The sequence below is a fragment of the Oncorhynchus mykiss genome, chromosome 15 (genome assembly GCF_057628025.1).
Source record: "Oncorhynchus mykiss isolate SJ-2025 chromosome 15, ASM5762802v1, whole genome shotgun sequence".
NCBI lineage: Eukaryota > Metazoa > Chordata > Actinopteri > Salmoniformes > Salmonidae > Oncorhynchus > Oncorhynchus mykiss.
In genome coordinates this window covers 85,469,867-85,494,187 of record NC_143036.1, presented here as the reverse complement: position 1 = coordinate 85,494,187, position 24,321 = coordinate 85,469,867, and the positions used below count along the sequence as shown (strand labels likewise).

General features: G+C 48.5%; 1 protein-coding gene across 17 annotated transcripts in view; it reads right to left on the bottom strand.

Annotated features, from left to right (window-relative positions):
* eps8a (EGFR pathway substrate 8, signaling adaptor a) overlaps positions 1-24,321 on the bottom strand; it is a 185,201-nt gene that overhangs the window by 118,939 nt on the left and 41,941 nt on the right. The window contains exon 2 of one of the 17 annotated variants that reach the window (XM_090201457.1): positions 17,695-17,796. The exons of the other annotated variants lie outside the window; for them this stretch is intronic. The gene's annotated coding sequence lies outside the window, so the exon portion shown is untranslated. The remainder of the gene's footprint in view (positions 1-17,694; positions 17,797-24,321) is intronic. 17 annotated transcript variants of the gene reach the window in all.

Sequence of the window (24,321 nt, the reverse complement as noted above, 5' to 3'; positions counted from 1 at the left end):
TATAATAACCAGACTATACAGCTGATTCTACTGTAGGTAGACCTATAATAACCAGACTAAACAGCTGATTCTACTGTAGGTAGACCTATAATAACCAGACTATACAGCTGGTTCTACTGTAGGTAGACCTATAATAACCAGACTATACAGCTGATTCTACTGTAGGTAGACCTATAATAACCAGACTATAGACTGAGTGCTAGGCTACTGTAGGTAGATCTATAATAACCAGACTATACAGCTGATTCTACTGTAGGTAGACCTATAATAACCAGACTATACAGCTGATTCTACTGTAGGTAGATCTATAATAACCAGACTATACAGCTGATTCTACTGTAGGTAGACCTATAATAACCAGACTATAGACTGAGTGCTAGGCTACTGTAGGTAGATCTATAATAACCAGACTATAGACTGAGTGCTAGGCTACTGTAGGTAGATCTATAATAACCAGACTATACAGCTGATTATACTGTAGGTAGACCTATAATAACCAGACTATACAGCTGATTCTACTGTAGGTAGACCTATAATAACCAGACTATACAGCTGATTCTACTGTAGGTAGACCTATAATAACCAGACTATAGACTTAGTGCTAGGCTACTGTAGGTAGATCTATAATAACCAGACTATAGACTTAGTGCTAGGCTACTGTAGGTAGATCTATAATAACCAGACTATAGACTGAGTGCTAGGCTACTGTAGGTAGATCTATAATAACCAGACTATAGACTTAGTGCTAGGCTACTGTAGGTAGATCTATAATAACCAGACTATACAGCTGATTCTACTGTAGGTAGATCTATAATAACCAGACTATACAGCTGATTCTACTGTAGGTAGATCTATAATAACCAGACTATAGACTGGGTGCTAGGCTACTGTAGGTAGATCTATAATAACCAGACTATACAGCTGATTCTACTGTAGGTAGATCTATAATAACCAGACTATAGAGCTAGGCTACTGTACTGTAACTTGTTTGTATTCCCAGGGAGGAACAGAGATCAAAGCTGACTTTATTTGCCAACTCAGAGCCGTAATGGATGCTATTATTACCTGTGGCTGATACATGAAAGATTAGACTTCAACATATTGACTGGATAAACAGAGGGGAAGGGCATAAAGCTGCTATGGAAATGAAAATAAAACAGGTTGTGAAGGTCAGATATCGTCGTTCAGAGAGGCTATGTAACACAGAGAGAGAGACAAGGATTCAGGATGTCCGTGCTGCAGAGAGGCTATGTAACACAGAGAGAGAGACAATGATTCAGGATGTCCGTGCTGCAGAGAGGCTATGTAACACAGAGAGAGAGACAAGGATTCAGGATGTCCGGGCTGCAGAGAGGCTATGTAACACAGAGAGAGAGACAAGGATTCAGGATGTCCGTGCTGCAGAGAGGCTATGTAACACAGAGAGAGAGACAAGGATTCAGGATGTCCGTGCTGCAGAGAGGCTATGTAACACAGAGAGAGAGACAAGGATTCAGGATGTCCGTGCTGCATATAACAGGCTTAATGAGAGCCACACAGCTCCGTATCACTGTTTACCCTGGGAGGGGCTGGAGGCAGGTCTGGAAGCAGGGCAGGGGGCTGGAAGCAGGGCAACAGGATGAAGGCTGGAGGCGGAAGGCAGGGTAGGTAGCTGAGCAGGAGGCTGAAGTTTGGAAACAGGACAGGAGGCAGAAGGCTAGAGGCTGGAGGCAGGGCAGGAGGCAGTGCTGGAGGTAGGGCAGGAGGCTGGGCTGGACGATGGGCTGAAGGCTGGAGGCAGGGCTAAACGCAAAGCTGGGGACTGGGCAGGACCCTGGGCTGTGCTAAAGACAGGGCAGGAGGCTGGGCAGGAGGCTAGGCTAAAGACAGGGCAGGAGGCTTGGCAGGACGCTGGGCTGGGCTAAAGACAGGGCAGGAGGCTGGGCAGGAGACTAGGCTAAAAACAGGGCAGAAGGCTGGGCAGGAGACTAGGCTAAAGACAGGGCAGGAGGCTAGGCAGGATGCTGGGCTGGGCTAAAGACAGGGCAGGAGGCTAGGCAGGACACTGAGCTGGGCTAAAGACAGGGCATGAGGCTGGGCAGGACACTGAGCTGGGCTAAAGACAGGGCATGAGGCTGGGCAGGAGGCTGGGTTAAAGACAGGGCAGGAGGCTAGGCAGGATGCTGGGCTGGGCTAAAGACAGGGCATGAGGCTAGGCAGGACACTGAGCTGGGCTAAAGACAGGGCATGAGGCTGGGCAGGACACTGAGCTGGGCTAAAGACAGGGCATGAGGCTGGGCAGGAGGCTGGGCTAAAGACAGGGCAGGAGGCTGGGCAGGACATTGAGCTGGGCTAAAGACAGGGCATAAGGCTGGGCAGGACACTGAACTGGGCTAAAGACAGGGCATGAAGCTGGGCAGGAGGCTGGGCTAAAGACAGGGCATGAGGCTTGGCAGGAGGCTAGGCTAAAGACAGGGCAGGAGGCTGGCCAGGACACTGAGCTGGACTAAAGACAGGGCATGAGGCTGGGCAGGATGCTGGGCTAAAGACAGGGCATGAGGCTTGGCAGGAGGCTAGGCTAAAGACAGGGCATGAGGCTGGGCTAAAGACAGGGCATGAGGCTTGGCAGGAGGCTAAAGATAGGGCAGGAGGCTGGGCAGGACACTGAGCTAGGCTAAAGACAGGGCAGGAGGCTGGGCTAAAGACAGGGCAGGTGACTTGACAGGACGCTGGGCTGGGTTAAAGACAGGGCAGGAGTATGGGCAGGATGCTGGGCTGGTTTAAAGACAGGGCAGGAGTCTGGGCAGGATGCTGGGCTGGGCTAAAGACAGGGCAGGTGACTTGACAGGACACTGGGATGGGTTAAAGACAGGGCAGGAGGCTAGGCAGGACACTGGGCTGGGTTAAAGACAGGGCAGGAGACTGGGAAGGACGCTGGGCTGGGTTAAAGACAAGGCAGGAGACTTGGCAGGATGCTGGGCTGGGTTAAAGACAGGGCAGGAGACTGGGAAGGACGCTGGGCTGGGTTAAAGACAAGGCAGGAGTCTGGGCAGGATGCTGGGCTGGGTTAAAGACAGGGCAGGAGACTGGGAAGGACGCTGGGCTGGTTTAAAGACAGGGCAGGAGACTGGGAAGGACGCTGGGCTGGGTTAAAGACAGGGCAGGAGACTGGGAAGGACGCTGGGCTGGGTTAAAGACAAGGCAGGAGTCTGGGCAGGATGCTGGGCTGGGTTAAAGGCAGGGCAGGAGTCTGGGCAGGACACTGGGCTGGGTTAAAGACAGGGCAGGAGACTGGGAAGGACGCTGGGCTGGTTTAAAGACAGGGCAGGAGACTGGGAAGGACGCTGGGCTGGGTTAAAGACAGGGCAGGAGACTTGGCAGGATGCTGGGCTGGGTTAAAGACAGGGCAGGAGTCTGGGCAGGACACTGGGCTGGGTTAAAGACAGGGCAGGAGACTGGGAAGGACGCTGGGCTGGGTTAAAGACAGAGCAGGTGACTTGGCAGGACACTGGGCTGGGTTAAAGACAGGGCAGGAGACTGGGAAGGACGCTGGGCTGGGTTAAAGACAGGGCAGGAGACTGGGAAGGACGCTGGGCTGGGTTAAAGACAGAGCAGGTGACTTGGCAGGACACTGGGCTGAAACCCTACCTCTGGAGAGTCTCTACACATCTGAAACCCTACCTCTGGAGAGTCTCTAGACATCTGAACCACTACCTCTGGAGAGTCTTTAGACATCTGAAACCCTACCTCTGGAGAGTCTCTAGACATCTGAACCCCTACCTCTGGAGAGTCTCTAGACATCTGAACCCCTACCTCTGGAGAGTCTCTAGACATCTGAACCCCTACCTCTGGGGAGTCTCTAGACATCTGAACCCCTACCTCTGGAGAGTCTCTAGACATCTGAACCCCTACCTCTGGAGAGTCTCTAGACATCTGAACCCCTACCTCTGGGGAGTCTCTAGACATCTGAACCCCTACCTCTGGGGAGTCTCTAGACATCTGAACCCCTACCTCTGGGGAGTCTCTAGACATCTGAACCCCTACCTCTGGAGAGTCTCTAGACATCTGAACCCCTACCTCTGGGGAGTCTCTAGACATCTGAACCCCTACCTCTGGAGAGTCTCTAGACGTCTGAACCCTACCTCTGGGGAGTCTCTTAAACTCTAATATATGCCATTTAGCAGATGCTTTTATCCAAAGCGACTTACATTCATGTGTGGATTTATTTTTTAACATCTGGTTGGTCCCAGGAACTGAACCCACTTGGTGTTGCAAGAGTCATGTACTACCGACCCTGCCCCACAGAGCCATGTACTACCGACCGTGCCCCACAGAGCCATGTACTACCGACCGTGCCCCACAGAGCCATGTACTACCGACCGTGCCCCACAGAGCCATGTACTACCGACCCTGCCCCACAGAGCCATGTACTACCGACCGTGCCCCACAGAGCCATGTACTACCGACCGTGCCCCACAGAGCCATGTACTACCGACCGTGCCCCACAGAGCCATGTACTACCGACCGTGCCCCACAGAGCCATGTACTACCGACCGTGCCACACAGAGCAATGTACTACCGACCGTGCCCCACAGAGCCATGTACTACCGACCGTGCCCCACAGAGCCATGTACTCCCGACCGTGCCCCACAGAGCCATGTACTACCGACCGTGCCCCACAGAGCCATGTACTACCGACCGTGCCCCACAGAGCCATGTACTACCGACCGTGCCCCACAGGGCCATGTACTACCGACCGTGCCCCACAGAGCCATGTACTACCGACCGTGCCCCACAGAGCCATGTACTCCCGACCGTGCCCCACAGAGCCATGTACTACCGACCGTGCCCCACAGAGCCATGTACTACCGACCGTGCCCCACAGAGCCATGTACTCCCGACCGTGCCCCACAGAGCCATGTACTACCGACCGTGCCCCACAGAGCCATGTACTACCGACCGTGCCCCACAGAGCCATGTACTCCCGACCGTGCCCCACAGAGGACCACGACTCCATGTCAGAACAAACAGGAAGGGGAGGAGCCATGTACTACCGACCGTGCCCCACAGAGCCATGTACTACCGACCGTGCCCCACAGAGCCATGTACTCCCGACCGTGCCCCACAGAGCCATGTACTCCCGACCGTGCCCCACAGAGCCATGTACTCCCGACCGTGCCCCACAGAGCCATGTACTACCGACCGTGCCCCACAGAGCCATGTACTACCGACCGTGCCCCACAGAGCCATGTACTCCCGACCGTGCCCCACAGAGCCATGTACTACCGACCGTGCCCCACAGAGCCATGTACTACCGACCGTGCCCCACAGAGCCATGTACTACCGACCGTGCCCCACAGAGCCATGTACTACCGACCGTGCCCCACAGAGCCATGTACTACCGACCGTGCCCCACAGAGCCATGTACTACCGACCGTGCCCCACAGAGCCATGTACTACCGACCGTGCCCCACAGAGCCATGTACTCCCGACCGTGCCCCACAGAGCCATGTACTACCGACCGTGCCCCACAGAGCCATGTACTACCGACCGTGCCCCACAGAGCCATGTACTCCCGACCGTGCCCCACAGAGGACCACGACTCCATGTCAGAACAAACAGGAAGGGGAGGAGCCATGTACTACCGACCATGCCCCACAGAGCCATGTACTACCGACCGTGCCCCACAGAGCCATGTACTACCGACCGTGCCCCACAGGGCCATGTACTACCGACCGTGGCCCACAGAGGACCACGACTCCATGTCAGAACAAACAGGAAGGGGAGGAGCCATGTACTACTGACCATGCCCCACAGAGCCATGTACTAACGACCGTGCCCCACAGAGGACCACCATGTCAGAACAAACAGGAAGGGGAGGAGCCATGTACTACCGACCGTGCCCCACAGAGCCATGTACTACCGACCGTGCCCCACAGAGCCATGTACTACCGACCGTGCCCCACAGAGCCATGTACTACCGACCGTGCCCCACAGAGCCATGTACTCCCGACCGTGCCCCACAGAGCCATGTACTACCGACCGTGCCCCACAGAGCCATGTACTACCGACCGTGCCCCACAGAGCCATGTACTACCGACTGTGCACCACAGAGCCATGTACTCCCGACCGTGCCCCACAGAGCCATGTACTACCGACCGTGCCCCACAGAGCCATGTACTACCGACCGTGCCCCACAGAGCCATGTACTCCCGACTGTGCACCACAGAGCCATGTACTACTGACCGTGCCCCACAGAGGACCAAGACTCCATGTCAGAACAAACAGGAAGGGGAGGAGCCATGTACTACCGACCATGCCCCACAGAGCCATGTACTACCGACCGTGCCACACAGAGCCATGTACTACCGACCGTGCCCCACAGGGCCATGTACTACCGACCGTGCCCCACAGAGGACCACGACTCCATGTCAGAACAAACAGGAAGGGGAGGAGCCATGTACTACCGACCATGCCCCACAGAGCCATGTACTACCGACCGTGCCCCACAGAGGACCACCATGTCAGAACAAACAGGAAGGGGAGGAGCCATGTACTACCGACCGTGCCCCACAGAGCCATGTACTACCGACCGTGCCCCACAGAGCCATGTACTACCGACCGTGCCCCACAGAGCCATGTACTACCGACCGTGCCCCACAGAGCCATGTACTACCGACCGTGCCCCACAGAGCCATGTACTACCGACCGTGCCCCACAGAGCCATGTACTACCGACCGTGCCCCACAGAGCCATGTACTACCGACCGTGCCCCACAGAGCCATGTACTCCCGACCGTGCCCCACAGAGCCATGTACTACCGACCGTGCCCCACAGAGCCATGTACTACCGACCGTGCCCCACAGAGCCATGTACTCCCGACCGTGCCCCACAGAGGACCACGACTCCATGTCAGAACAAACAGGAAGGGGAGGAGCCATGTACTACCGACCATGCCCCACAGAGCCATGTACTACCGACCGTGCCCCACAGAGCCATGTACTACCGACCGTGCCCCACAGGGCCATGTACTACCGACCGTGGCCCACAGAGGACCACGACTCCATGTCAGAACAAACAGGAAGGGGAGGAGCCATGTACTACTGACCATGCCCCACAGAGCCATGTACTAACGACCGTGCCCCACAGAGGACCACCATGTCAGAACAAACAGGAAGGGGAGGAGCCATGTACTACCGACCGTGCCCCACAGAGCCATGTACTACCGACCGTGCCCCACAGAGCCATGTACTACCGACCGTGCCCCACAGAGCCATGTACTACCGACCGTGCCCCACAGAGCCATGTACTCCCGACCGTGCCCCACAGAGCCATGTACTACCGACCGTGCCCCACAGAGCCATGTACTACCGACCGTGCCCCACAGAGCCATGTACTACCGACTGTGCACCACAGAGCCATGTACTCCCGACCGTGCCCCACAGAGCCATGTACTACCGACCGTGCCCCACAGAGCCATGTACTACCGACCGTGCCCCACAGAGCCATGTACTCCCGACTGTGCACCACAGAGCCATGTACTACTGACCGTGCCCCACAGAGGACCAAGACTCCATGTCAGAACAAACAGGAAGGGGAGGAGCCATGTACTACCGACCATGCCCCACAGAGCCATGTACTACCGACCGTGCCACACAGAGCCATGTACTACCGACCGTGCCCCACAGGGCCATGTACTACCGACCGTGCCCCACAGAGGACCACGACTCCATGTCAGAACAAACAGGAAGGGGAGGAGCCATGTACTACCGACCATGCCCCACAGAGCCATGTACTACCGACCGTGCCCCACAGAGGACCACCATGTCAGAACAAACAGGAAGGGGAGGAGCCATGTACTACCGACCGTGCCCCACAGAGCCATGTACTACCGACCGTGCCCCACAGAGCCATGTACTACCGACCGTGCCCCACAGGGCCATGTACTACCGACCGTGCCCCACAGGGCCATCTACTACCGACCGTGCCCCACAGGGCCATGTACTACCGACCGTGCCCCACAGAGCCATGTACTACTGACCGTGCCCCACAGAGGACCACCATGTCAGAACAAACAGGAAGGGGAGGAGCCATGTACTACCGATTGTGCCCCACAGAGGACCACCATGTCAGAACAAACAGGAAGGGGAGGAGCCATGTACTACCGACCGTGCCCCACAGAGGACCACCATGTCAGAACAAACAGGAAGGGGAGGAGCCATGTACTACCGACCGTGCCCCACAGAGGACCACCATGTCAGAACAAACAGGAAGGGGAGGAGCCATGTACTACCGACCGTGCCCCACAGAGGACCACCATGTCAGAACAAACAGGAAGGGGAGGAGCCATGTACTACTGACCGTGCCCCACAGAGGACCACCATGTCAGAACAAACAGGAAGGGGAGGAGCCATGTACTCCCGACCGTGCCCCACAGAGGACCACCATGTCAGAACAAACAGGAAGGGGAGGAGCCATGTACTCCCGACCGTGCCCCACAGAGGACCACCATGTCAGAACAAACAGGAAGGGGAGGAGCCATGTACTACTGACCGTGCCCCACAGAGGACCACTATGTCAGAACAAACAGGAAGGGGAGGAGCCATGTACTACCGACCGTGCCCCACAGAGGACCACCATGTCAGAACAAACAGGAAGGGGAGGAGCCATGTACTCCCGACCGTGCCCCACAGAGCCATGTACTACCGACCGTGCCCCACAGAGCCATGTACTACCGACCGTGCCCCACAGAGGACCACGACTCCATGTCAGAACAAACAGGAAGGGGAGGAGCCATGTACTACCGACCATGCCCGACAGAGCCATGTACTAACGACCGTGCCCCACAGAGCCATGTACTACCGACCGTGCCCCACAGGGCCATGTACTACCGACCGTGCCCCACAGAGGACCACGACTCCATGTCAGATCAAACAGGAAGGGGAGGAGCCATGTACTACCGACCATGCCCCACAGAGGACCACCATGTCAGAACAAACAGGAAGGGGAGGAGCCATGTACTACCGACCGTGCCCCACAGAGGACCACCATGTCAGAACAAACAGGAAGGGGAGGAGCCATGTACTACCGACCGTGCCCCACAGAGCCATGTACTACCGACCGTGCCCCACAGGGCCATGTACTACCGACCGTGCCCCACAGAGGACCACGACTCCATGTCAGATCAAACAGGAAGGGGAGGAGCCATGTACTACCGATTGTGCCCCACAGAGGACCACCATGTCAGAACAAACAGGAAGGGGAGGAGCCATGTACTACCGACCGTGCCCCACAGAGGACCACCATGTCAGAACAAACAGGAAGGGGAGGAGCCATGTACTACCGACCGTGCCCCACAGAGCCATGTACTACCGACCGTGCCCCACAGGGCCATCTACTACCGACCGTGCCCCACAGAGGACCACGACTCCATGTCAGATCAAACAGGAAGGGGAGGAGCCATGTACTACCGATTGTGCCCCACAGAGGACCACCATGTCAGAACAAACAGGAAGGGGAGGAGCCATGTACTACCGACCGTGCCCCACAGAGCCATGTACTACCGACCGTGCCCCACAGAGCCATGTACTACTGACCGTGCCCTACAGAGCCATGTACTACCGACCGTACCCCACAGAGCCATGTACTACCGACCGTGCCCCACAGAGCCATGTACTACCGACCGTACCCCACAGAGCCATGTACTACCGACCGTGCCCCACAGAGCCATGTACTACTGACCGTGCCCCACAGAGGACCACCATGTCAGAACCAACAGGAAGGGGAGGAGCCATGTACTACCGACCGTGCCCCACAGAGGACCACCATGTCAGAACAAACAGGAAGGGGAGGAGCCATGTACTACTGACCGTGCCCCACAGAGGACCACCATGTCAGAACAAACAGGAAGGGGAGGAGCCATGTACTACCGACCGTGCCCCACAGAGGACCACCATGTCAGAACAAACAGGAAGGGGAGGAGCCATGTACTACTGACCGTGCCCCACAGAGGACCACCATGTCAGAACAAACAGGAAGGGGAGGAGCCATGTACTACCGACCGTGCCCCACAGAGCCATGTACTACCGACCGTACCCCACAGAGCCATGTACTACCGACCGTGCCCCACAGAGCCATGTACTACCGACCGTGCCCCACAGAGCCATGTACTACCGACTGTGCCCAACAGAGGACCACGACTCCATGTCAGAACAAACAGGAAGGGGAGGAGCCATGTACTACCGACCATGCCCCACAGAGCCATGTACTAACGACCGTGCCCCACAGAGCCATGTACTACCGACCGTGCCCCACAGGGCCATGTACTACCGACCGTGCCCCACAGAGGACCACGACTCCATGTCAGATCAAACAGGAAGGGGAGGAGCCATGTACTACCGACCATGCCCCACAGAGCCATGTACTACCGACCGTGCCCCACAGAGCCATGTACTACCGACCGTGCCCCACAGGGCCATGTACTACCGACCGTGCCCCACAGAGCCATGTACTACCGACCATGCCCCACAGAGCCATGTACTACCGACCGTGCCCCACAGAGCCATGTACTACCGACCGTGCCCCACAGAGCCATGTACTACCGACCGTGCCCCACAGAGCCATGTACTACCGACCGTGCCCCACAGAGGACCAACATGTCAGAACAAACAGGAAGGGGAGGAGCCATGTACTACCGACCGTGCCCCACAGAGCCATGTACTACCGACCGTGCCCCACAGAGCCATGTACTACCGACCGTGCCCCACAGGGCCATGTACTACCGACCGTGCCCCACAGGGCCATCTACTACCGACCGTGCCCCACAGGGCCATGTACTACCGACCGTGCCCCACAGAGCCATGTACTACTGACCGTGCCCCACAGAGGACCACCATGTCAGAACAAACAGGAAGGGGAGGAGCCATGTACTACCGATTGTGCCCCACAGAGGACCACCATGTCAGAACAAACAGGAAGGGGAGGAGCCATGTACTACCGACCGTGCCCCACAGAGGACCACCATGTCAGAACAAACAGGAAGGGGAGGAGCCATGTACTACCGACCGTGCCCCACAGAGGACCACCATGTCAGAACAAACAGGAAGGGGAGGAGCCATGTACTACCGACCGTGCCCCACAGAGGACCACCATGTCAGAACAAACAGGAAGGGGAGGAGCCATGTACTACTGACCGTGCCCCACAGAGGACCACCATGTCAGAACAAACAGGAAGGGGAGGAGCCATGTACTCCCGACCGTGCCCCACAGAGGACCACCATGTCAGAACAAACAGGAAGGGGAGGAGCCATGTACTCCCGACCGTGCCCCACAGAGGACCACCATGTCAGAACAAACAGGAAGGGGAGGAGCCATGTACTACTGACCGTGCCCCACAGAGGACCACTATGTCAGAACAAACAGGAAGGGGAGGAGCCATGTACTACCGACCGTGCCCCACAGAGGACCACCATGTCAGAACAAACAGGAAGGGGAGGAGCCATGTACTCCCGACCGTGCCCCACAGAGCCATGTACTACCGACCGTGCCCCACAGAGCCATGTACTACCGACCGTGCCCCACAGAGGACCACGACTCCATGTCAGAACAAACAGGAAGGGGAGGAGCCATGTACTACCGAGCATGCCCCACAGAGCCATGTACTAACGACCGTGCCCCACAGAGCCATGTACTACCGACCGTGCCCCACAGGGCCATGTACTACCGACCGTGCCCCACAGAGGACCACGACTCCATGTCAGATCAAACAGGAAGGGGAGGAGCCATGTACTACCGACCATGCCCCACAGAGGACCACCATGTCAGAACAAACAGGAAGGGGAGGACCCATGTACTACCGACCGTGCCCCACAGAGGACCACCATGTCAGAACAAACAGGAAGGGGAGGAGCCATGTACTACCGACCGTGCCCCACAGAGCCATGTACTACCGACCGTGCCCCACAGGGCCATGTACTACCGACCGTGCCCCACAGAGGACCACGACTCCATGTCAGATCAAACAGGAAGGGGAGGAGCCATGTACTACCGATTGTGCCCCACAGAGGACCACCATGTCAGAACAAACAGGAAGGGGAGGAGCCATGTACTACCGACCGTGCCCCACAGAGGACCACCATGTCAGAACAAACAGGAAGGGGAGGAGCCATGTACTACCGACCGTGCCCCACAGAGCCATGTACTACCGACCGTGCCCCACAGGGCCATGTACTACCGACCGTGCCCCACAGAGGACCACGACTCCATGTCAGATCAAACAGGAAGGGGAGGAGCCATGTACTACCGATTGTGCCCCACAGAGGACCACCATGTCAGAACAAACAGGAAGGGGAGGAGCCATGTACTACCGACCGTGCCCCACAGAGCCATGTACTACCGACCGTGCCCCACAGAGCCATGTACTACCGACCGTGCCCCACAGAGCCATGTACTACCGACCATGCCCCACAGAGCCATGTACTACCGACCGTGCCCCACAGAGCCATGTACTACCGACCGTGCCCCACAGAGCCATGTACTACCGACCGTGCCCCACAGAGCCATGTACTACCGACCATGCCCCACAGAGGACCAACATGTCAGAACAAACAGGAAGGGGAGGAGCCATGTACTACAGACCGTGCCCCACAGAGCAAAGTACTACCAACCGTGCCCCACAGAGCCATGTACTACTGACCGTGCCCTACAGAGCCATGTACTACCGACCGTACCCCACAGAGCCATGTACTACCGACCATGCCCCACAGAGGACCACCATGTCAGAACAAACAGGAAGGGGAGGAGCCATGTACTACCGACCGTGCCCCACAGAGCCATGTACTACCGACCGTGCCCTACAGAGCCATGTACTACCGACCGTACCCCACAGAGCAAAGTACTACCAACCGTGCCCCACAGAGCCATGTACTACTGACCGTGCCCTACAGAGCCATGTACTACCGACCGTACCCCACAGAGCCATGTACTACCGACCATGCCCCACAGAGGACCACCATGTCAGAACAAACAGGAAGGGGAGGAGCCATGTACTACCGACCGTGCCCCACAGAGCCATGTACTACCGACCGTACCCCACAGAGCCATGTACTACCGACCGTGCCCCACAGAGCCATGTACTACTGACCGTGCCCCACAGAGGACCACCATGTCAGAACCAACAGGAAGGGGAGGAGCCATGTACTACCGACCGTGCCCCACAGAGGACCACCATGTCAGAACAAACAGGAAGGGGAGGAGCCATGTACTACTGACCGTGCCCCACAGAGGACCACCATGTCAGAACAAACAGGAAGGGGAGGAGCCATGTACTACCGACCGTGCCCCACAGAGGACCACCATGTCAGAACAAACAGGAAGGGGAGGAGCCATGTACTACTGACCGTGCCCCACAGAGGACCACCATGTCAGAACAAACAGGAAGGGGAGGAGCCATGTACTACCGACCGTGCCCCACAGAGCCATGTACTACCGACCGTACCCCACAGAGCCATGTACTACCGACCGTGCCCCACAGAGCCATGTACTACCGACCGTGCCCCACAGAGCCATGTACTACCGACCGTGCCCCACAGAGCCATGTACTACCGACCGTGCCCCACAGAGCCATGTACTACCGACCGTGCCCCACAGGGCCATGTACTACCGACCGTGCCCCACAGAGCCATGTACTATCGACCGTGCCCCACAGAGCCATGTACTACCGACCGTGCTCCACAGAGCCATGTACTACCGACCGTGCCCCACAGGGTCATGTACTACCGACCGTGCCCCACAGAGCCATGTACTACCGACCGTGCCCCACAGAGCCATGTACTACCGACCGTGCCCCACAGAGCCATGTACTACCGACCGTGCACCACAGAGCCATGTACTACCGACCGTGCTCCACAGAGCCATGTACTACCGACCGTGCCCCACAGAGCCATGTACTACCGACCGTGCCCCACAGGGCCATGTACTACCGACCGTGCACCACAGAGCCATGTACTACCGACCGTGCACCACAGAGCCATGTACTACCGACCGTGCTCCACAGAGCCATGTACTACCGACCGTGCACCACAGAGCCATGTACTCCCGACCGTGCCCCACAGAGCCATGTACTCCCGACCGTGCCCCACAGGGCCATGTACTACCGACCGTGCCCCACAGAGCCATGTACTACCGACCGTGCCCCACAGAGCCATGTACTACCGACCATGCCCCACAGAGCCATGTACTACCGACCGTGCCCCACAGAGCCATGTACTACCGACCGTGCCCCACAGAGCCATGTACTACCGACCGTGCCCCACAGAGCCATGTACTACCGACCGTGCCCCACAGAGCCATGTACTCCCGACCGTGCCCCACAGAGCCATGTACTACCGACCGTGCCCCACAGAGCCATGTACTACCGACCGTGCCCCACAGAGCCATGTACTACCGACCGTGCCCCACAGAGCCATGTACTACCGACCGTGCCCCACAGAGCCATGTACTACCGACCGTGCCCCACAGGGCCATGTACTACCGACCGTGCCCCACAGAGCCATGTACTATCGACCGTGCCCCACAGAGCCATGTACTACCGACCGTGCTCCACAGAGCCATGTACTACCGACCGTGCCCCACAGGGTCATGTACTACCGACCGTGCCCCACAGAGCCATGTACTACCGACCGTGCCCCACAGAGCCATGTACTACCGACCGTGCCCCACAGAGCCATGTACTACCGACCGTGCACCACAGAGCCATGTACTACCGACCGTGCTCCACAGAGCCATGTACTACCGACCGTGCCCCACAGAGCCATGTACTACCGACCGTGCCCCACAGGGCCATGTACTACCGACCGTGCACCACAGAGCCATGTACTACCGACCGTGCACCACAGAGCCATGTACTACCGACCGTGCTCCACAGAGCCATGTACTACCGACCGTGCACCACAGAGCCATGTACTCCCGACCGTGCCCCACAGAGCCATGTACTCCCGACCGTGCCCCACAGGGCCATGTACTACCGACCGTGCCCCACAGAGCCATGTACTCCCGACCCTGCCCCACAGGGCCATGTACTACCGACCGTGCACCACAGAGCCATGTACTACTGACCCACAGAGGACCACCATGTCAGAACCAACAGGAAGGGGAAACTCAGCTCCGTGTCTGAGGAACAACAACATCATGATAACTTCTCCTGATGACAGATTGTTCTGTATCACCAGACCAGATCTGCTAGTTTTAAAACCACTTCCCTTCCCGGTGACGTTATTCTCTATACAAACCGTCCACGACTTCCAGAAGAGGAAGTGACATGCTGTATTGTACTGTATTAGCGTACCTCAGTAACATCACATCATGCAGTTGAATGTAAACAGGTTGTTGTCAACAAACTTCCCCTGTCGTCCTGTCGCCTGGAGGCTCAGAGCTTCAAGATATGTCCCCAAATGGCACCCTGTTCCCTACGAAGTGCACTGCTTTAGACCAGGGCCCTATGGCACACTGTTCCCTACGAAGTGCACTGCTTTAGACCCGGGCCCTATGGCACCTGTTCCCTACGAAGTGCACTACTTTAGACCAGGGCCCTGTTGGAATACTGTGTCATTTGGGACATAGTCTTAATCTCCTATCAAACTATGTCCATCATGTTGTCTAGTAGGAGGCAGCCATGTTGTTTTTCTGCCTGTCAAGTCATCTTCCTCCTAATAGGATCAACTGCATCACGCGTCTGATGAAGACGATGATGATGAAGACTCATATCACTATGTGGCGAAGACTAACCTCCACCGTCAAACACACTAACGTCAGCTTGAGCTCCTTACGTCATCTCTGCTAAATCCCTCAGATCTCAAACCCGGCTGCCGGCGAGAGCTCATTTTAATTTCAGAGGCATGAGGGAGACCAGAGAGAACAGACAAGAGGTAAATAAGTTCATGAGGAAAACCAAACAAATTGAAAACCAACAACCATGAAGTATATTTCAACCAGTATAAAAGTACAACTGGCTGTGTGAAAGGGGAAGCTAGTCTTGGACAGAACATCAGCTGTCAGTGAACAGAGGATCCTGAATGGGACAACACTCCTAGGTGACCACATCTGCCATGTTCATAGAAAGCTCTCCTGTATCGTCCAACATGTACAGAGTCTCCCTGTATAATGGAACATTACACACAGTTACTATGTATCTTATTGTCTGTTCTGTGTTCCTCTCCCTGTATAATTAAACATTACACACAGTTACTATGTATCTTACCTCTCCATGAACAGACAGTTACTATGTATCTTACTGTCTGTTCTGTGTTCCTCTCCCTGAACACACAGTTACTATGTATCTTACTGTCTGTTCTGTGTTGCTCTCCCTGTATAATGGAACATTACACATAGTTACTATGTATCTTATTGTCTGTTCTGTGTTCCTCTCCCTGTATAATTAAACATTACACACAGTTACTATGTATCTTACTGTCTGTTCTGTGTTCCTCTCCCTGTATAATGGAACATTACACACAGTTACTATGTATCTTATTGTCTGTTCTGTGTTCCTCTCCCTGTATAATTAAACATTACACACAGTTACTATGTATCTTACCTCTCCATGAACAGACAGTTACTATGTATCTTACTGTCTGTTCTGTGTTCCTCTCCCTGAACACACAGTTACTATGTATCTTACTGTCTGTTCTGTGTTGCTCTCCCTGTATAATGGAACATTACACATAGTTACTATGTATCTTATTGTCTGTTCTGTGTTCCTCTCCCTGTATAATTAAACATTACACACAGTTACTATGTATCTTACTGTCTGTTCTGTGTTCCTCTCCCTGTATAATGGAACATTACACACAGTTACTATGTATCTTACCTCTCCCTGAACACACAGTTACTATGTATCTTACCTCTCCCTGAACAGACAGTTACTATGTATCTTACCTCTCCCTGAACACACAGTTACTATGTATCTTACCTCTCCCTGAACAGACAGTTACTATGTATCTTACCTCTCCCTGTACACACAGTTACTATGTATCTTACCTCTCCCTGAACAGACAGTTACTATGTATCTTACCTCTCCCTGTATAATGGAACATTACACACAGTTACTATGTATCTTACTGTCTGTTCTGTGTTCCTCTCCCTGAACAGACAGTTACTATGTATCTTACTGTCTGTTCTGTGTTCCTCTCCCTGAACACACAGTTACTATGTATCTTATTGTCTGTTCTGTGTTCCTCTCCCTGAACAGACAGTTACTATGTATCTTACTGTCTGTTCTGTGTTCCTCTCCCTGAACAGACAGTTACTATGTATCTTACTGTCTGTTCTGTGTTCCTCTCCCTGAACAGACAGTTACTATGTATCTTACTGTCTGTTCTGTGCTCCTCTCCCTGAACAGACAGTTACTATGTATCTTACTGTCTGTTCTGTGTTCCTCTCCCTGAACAGACAGTTACTATGTATCTTACTGTCTGTTCTGTGCTCCTCTCCCTGAACAGACAGTTACTATGTATCTTACTGTCTGTTCTGTGTTCCTCTCCCTGAACAGACAGTTACTATGTATCTTACTGTCTGTTCTGTGTTCCTCTCCCTGAACACACAGTTACTATGTATCTTACTGTCTGTTCTGTGTTCCTCTCCCTGAACAGACAGTTACTATGTATCTTACTGTCTGTTCTGTGCTCCTCTCCCTGAACACACAGTTACTATGTATCTTACTGTCTGTTCTGTGTTCCTCTCCCTGCTGATATTCCTTCCTCTGTTGTTATCCTGATAGTGTCTCAACACACAGGGTAGCAGGCGCTGTGTCTCCCACTGTCTCTGGACGGAAAGAGGATTGGGAAGATTTATATCCACACACACACACACACACACACACACTAATCCCCACCTCATCCTCTTCCTCCTGAGCAAAGCATGCTGGGATATGAAGAGGAAAGGAAGCTTGTGTGTGTGTGTGTGTGTGTGTGTGTGTGTGTGTGTGTGTGTGTGTGTGTGTGTGTGTGTGTGTGTGTGTGTGTGTGTGTGTGTGTGTTGTATGAGCTGGTTAGCCATTACCAGGTCAGTCAGTTGGTAAATTAACTTCCATTCTGTCCAACGATGACACTTCACAAGTTCACTAGTCCATAATGGACTAACTTTGTTCTGACCCAGTATTTTGACCCAAGATGAACCGACTGAAACATCACAGATTTATTTTCCACGGCCATTACAAATGGGTACTGTGTCTCTATTACAGTAGTCTATTACAGTAGTCTATTACAGTAGTCTATTACAGTAGTCTATTATAGTAGTCTATTATAGTAGTCTATATACTATGTCTCTATTATAGTAGTCTATTACAGTAGTCTATATACTGTGTCTCTATTACAGTAGTCTATTACAGTAGTCTATTACAGTAGTCTATTACAGTAGTCTATTACAGTAGTCTATATACTGTGTCTCTATTACAGTAGTCTATTACAGTAGTCTATTATAGTAGTCTATTATAGTAGTCTATATACTATGTCTCTATTATAGTAGTCTATTATAGTAGTCTATTACAGTAGTCTATTACAGTAGTCTATTATAGTAGTCTATTATAGTAGTCTATATACTATGTCTCTATTATAGTAGTCTATTATAGTAGTCTATTATAGTAGTCTATTATAGTAGTCTATATACTGTGTCTCTATTATAGTAGTCTATATACTGTGTCTCTATTATAGTAGTCTATTATAGTAGTCTATTATAGTAGTCTATTATAGTAGTCTATTACAGTAGTCTATTACAGTAGTCTATATACTGTGTCTCTATTATAGTAGTCTATTATAGTAGTCTATTATAGTAGTCTATTATAGTAGTCTATTATAGTAGTCTATTATAGTAGTCTATTATAGTAGTCTATTATAGTAGTCTATTATAGTAGTATATTATAGTAGTCTATATACTGTGTCTCTATTATAGTAGTCTATATGCTGTGTCTCTATTATAGTAGTCTATTATAGTAGTCTATTACAGTAGTCTATATACTGTGTCTCTATTATAGTAGTCTATTATAGTAGTCTATTATAGTAGTCTATTATAGTAGTCTATTACAGTAGTCTATTATAGTAGTCTATTATAGTAGTCTATTATAGTAGTCTATTATAGTAGTCTATTATAGTAGTCTATTATAGTAGTATATTATAGTAGTCTATATACTGTGTCTCTATTATAGTAGTCTATATACTGTGTCTCTATTATAGTAGTCTATTATAGTAGTCTATATACTGTGTCTCTATTACAGTAGTCTATTATAATAGTCTATTACAGTAGTCTATTATCGTAGTCTATATACTATGTCTCTATTATAGTAGTCTATATACTGTGTCTCTATTATAGTAGTCTATTATAGTAGTCTATTAGAGTAGTCTATTACAGTAGTCTATTATAGTAGTCTATATGCTGTGTCTCTATTATAGTAGTATATATACTGTGTCTCTGTTACAGTAGTCTATATACTATATATACTGTGTCTCTGTTACAGTAGTCTATATACTATATATACTGTGTCTCTGTTACAGTAGTCTATATACTATATATACTGTGTCTCTGTTACAGTAGTCTATATACTATATATACTGTGTCTCTGTTACAGTAGTCTATATACTATATATACTGTGTCTCTGTTACAGTAGTCTATTACAGTAGTCTATTACAGTAGTCTATATATTATATATATATATACACTATCTCTATTACAGTAGTCTATTACAGTAGTCTATATATTATATATATATATACACTATCTCTATTACAGTAGTCTATATACTATATATACTGTGTCTCTGTTACAGTAGTCTATATACTATATATACTGTGTCTCTGTTACAGTAGTCTATATACTATATATACTGTGTCTCTGTTACAGTAGTCTATTACAGTAGTCTATTACAGTAGTCTATATATTATATATATATATACACTATCTCTATTACAGTAGTCTATTACAGTAGTCTATATATTATATATATATATACACTATCTCTATTACAGTAGTCTATATACTATATATACTGTGTCTCTGTTACAGTAGTCTATATACTATATATACTGTGTCTCTATTATAGTAGTCTATTACAGTAGTCTATATACTATATATACTGTGTCTCTGTTACAGTAGTCTATATACTATATATACTGTGTCTCTGTTACAGTAGTCTATATACTATATATACTGTGTCTCTGTTACAGTAGTCTATATACTATATATACTGTGTCTCTGTTACAGTAGTCTATATACTATATATACTGTGTCTCTGTTACAGTAGTCTATTACAGTAGTCTATTACAGTAGTCTATATATTATATATATATATATATACACTATCTCTATTACAGTAGTCTATATACTCTCTCTATTACAGTAGTCTATATATTATATATATATATATACACTATCTCTATTACAGTAGTCTATATACTCTCTCTATTACAGTAGTCTATATATTATATATATATATACACTATCTCTATTACAGTAGTCTATATATTATACATATATATACACTATCTCTATTACAGTAGTCTATATACTGTGTCTCTATTATAGTAGTCTATATACTGTGTCTCTATTATAGTAGTCTATTACAGTAGTCTATTACAGTAGTCTATATACTGTGTCTCTATTATAGTAGTCTATTATAGTAGTCTATTATAGTAGTCTATTATAGTAGTCTATTATAGTAGTCTATATACTGTGTCTCTATTATAGTAGTCTATTATAGTAGTCTATTATAGTAGTCTATTATAGTAGTCTATTATAGTAGTCTATTACAGTAGTCTATTATAGTAGTCTATTATAGTAGTCTATTACAGTAGTCTATTATAGTAGTCTATTATAGTAGTCTATTACAGTAGTCTATTACAGTAGTCTATTATAGTAGTCTATTATAGTAGTCTATTACAGTAGTCTATTACAGTAGTCTATTACAGTAGTCTATTATAGTAGTCTATATACTGTGTCTCTATTATAGTAGTCTATTACAGTAGTCTATTATAGTAGTCTATTATAGTAGTCTATTACAGTAGTCTATTACAGTAGTCTATTACAGTAGTCTATTATAGTAGTCTATTACAGTAGTCTATTACAGTAGTCTATTACAGTAGTCTATTATAGTAGTCTATATACTGTGTCTCTATTATAGTAGTCTATTACAGTAGTCTATTATAGTAGTCTATTATAGTAGTCTATTACAGTAGTCTATTATAGTAGTCTATTATAGTAGTCTATTACAGTAGTCTATTACAGTAGTCTATTATAGTAGTCTATTATAGTAGTCTATTACAGTAGTCTATTACAGTAGTCTATTACAGTAGTCTATTATAGTAGTCTATTATAGTAGTCTATTACAGTAGTCTATATACTGTGTCTCTATTATAGTAGTCTATTATAGTAGTCTATATACTGTGTCTCTATTATAGTAGTCTATTATAGTAGTCTATATACTGTGTCTCTATTATAGTAGTCTATTACAGTAATCTATTATAGTAGTCTATTACAGTAGTCTATTATAGTAGTCTATTATAGTAGTCTATTATAGTAGTCTATTATAGTAGTCTATTACAGTAGTCTATATACTGTGTCTCTATTATAGTAGTCTATTACAGTAGTCTATTATAGTAGTCTATTATAGTAGTCTATTATAGTAGTCTATTACAGTAGTCTATATACTGTGTCTCTATTATAGTAGTCTATTACAGTAGTCTATTACAGTAGTCTATTACAGTAGTCTATATAATGTGTCTCTATTATAGTAGTCTATTACAGTAGTCTATATACTGTGTCTCTATTATAGTAGTCTATTACAGTAGTCTATATACTATATATACTGTGTCTCTGTTACAGTAGTCTATATACTATATATACTGTGTCTCTGTTACAGTAGTCTATTACAGTAGTCTATATACTGTGTCTCTATTATAGTAGTCTATTACAGTAGTCTATATACTATATATACTGTGTCTCTATTACAGTAGTCTATATACTATATATACTGTGTCTCTGTTACAGTAGTCTATATACTATATATACTGTGTCTCTGTTACAGTAGTCTATATACTATATATACTGTGTCTCTGTTACAGTAGTCTATATACTATATATACACTGTGTCTCTGTTAGAGAGGAGGAGGCCTTGCTTGGAATGAGGACCTGCCATGGTATTGTGCTCTGTTCAGGAGACAACGTTAATCTGTGTGTGTGTGGTGTGTGTGTGTGTGTGTGTGTGTGTGGGCACAGTGCCGAAAGGGGAATTACTGTGTAACGTGTTGCTACTGCTAATCTATAGTCCTGCCTTCGCTCCTCTATTCAATGGAATGGGATTTCTCTGCAGTTGTAGTGGGCTATATGATGGATCTATATGGTGAATCTACAATACGGATCTATATGATGGATGTATATGATGGATCTACAATATGGATCTATATGATGGATCTATATGATGGATCTATAATAATGATCTATATGACGGATCTATAATACGGATCTATATGACGGATCTATATGATGGATCTACAATATGGATCTATATGATGGATCTATATGATGGATCTACAATATGGATCTATATGATGGATCTATATGATGGATCTATATGATGGATCTATATGATGGATCTATATGATGGATCTATAATAATGATCTATATGACGGATCTATAATACGGATCTATATGACGGATCTATATGACGGATCTATAATACGGATCTATATGATGGATCTATATGATGGATCTACAATATGGATCTATATGATGGATCTATATGATGAATCTATAATACGGATCTATATGATGGATCTATATGATGGATCTACAATATGGATCTATATGATGGATCTATAATACGGATCTATATGATGGATCTATATGATGAATCTATATGATGGATCTATATGATGGATCTATATGATGGATCTATAATAATGATCTATATGACGGATCTATATAACGGATCTATATGATGGATCTATATGATGGATCTATATGGTGAATCTATAATACGGATCTATATGACGGATCTATATGATGGATCTATATGATGGATCTATATGGTGAATCTATAATACGGATCTATATGACGGATCTATATGATGGATCTACAATATGGATCTATATGATGGATCTATATGGTGAATCTATAATACGGATCTATATGACGGATCTATATGATGGATCTATATGATGGATCTACAATATGGATCTATATGATGGATCTATATGATGGATCTATAATACGGATCTATATGATGGATCTATATGATGGATCTACAATATGGATCTATATGATGGATCTATATGATGGATCTATAATACGGATCTATATGACGGATCTATATGATGGATCTATATGATGGATCTATATGATGGATCTATATGGTGAATCTATAATACGGATCTATATGACGGATCTATATGATGGATCTATATGATGGATCTACAATATGGATCTATATGATGGATCTATATAATGGATCTATATGATGGATCTATATGATGGATCTATAATACGGATCTATATGATGGATCTATATGATGGATCTATATGATGGATCTATATGATGGATCTATATGATGGATCTACAATATGGATCTATATGATGGATCTATATGGTGAATCTATATGATGGATCTATAATACGGATCTATATGATGGATCTACAATATGGATCTACAATATGGATCTATATGGTGAATCTATATGATGGATCTATAATACGGATCTATATGATGGATCTACAATATGGATCTATATGATGGATCTATATGGTGAATCTATAATACGGATCTATATGATGGATCTATATGATGGATCTATATGATGGATCTATAATACCGATCTATATGGTGAATCTATAATACGGATCTATATGATGGATCTATATGATGGATCTATAATACGGATCTATATGATGGATCTATATGGTGAATCTATAATACGGATCTATATGATGGATCTATATGATGGATCTATATGATGGATCTATATGGTGAATCTATAATACGGATCTATATGATGGATCTATATGATGGATCTATAATAATTATCTATATGATGGATCTATATGATGGATCTATAATAATGATCGTGCTTCTACACCTGCATTGCTTGCTGTTTGGGGTTTTAGGCTGGGTTTCTGTACAGCACTTTGAGATATCAGCTGATGTACGAAGGGCTATATAAATACATTTGATTTGATTTGATTTGATATGATGGATCTATAATAATGATCTATATGACGGATCTATATGACGGATCTATAATACGGATCTATAATACGGATCTATATGACGGATCTATAATACGGATCTATGTGACGGATCT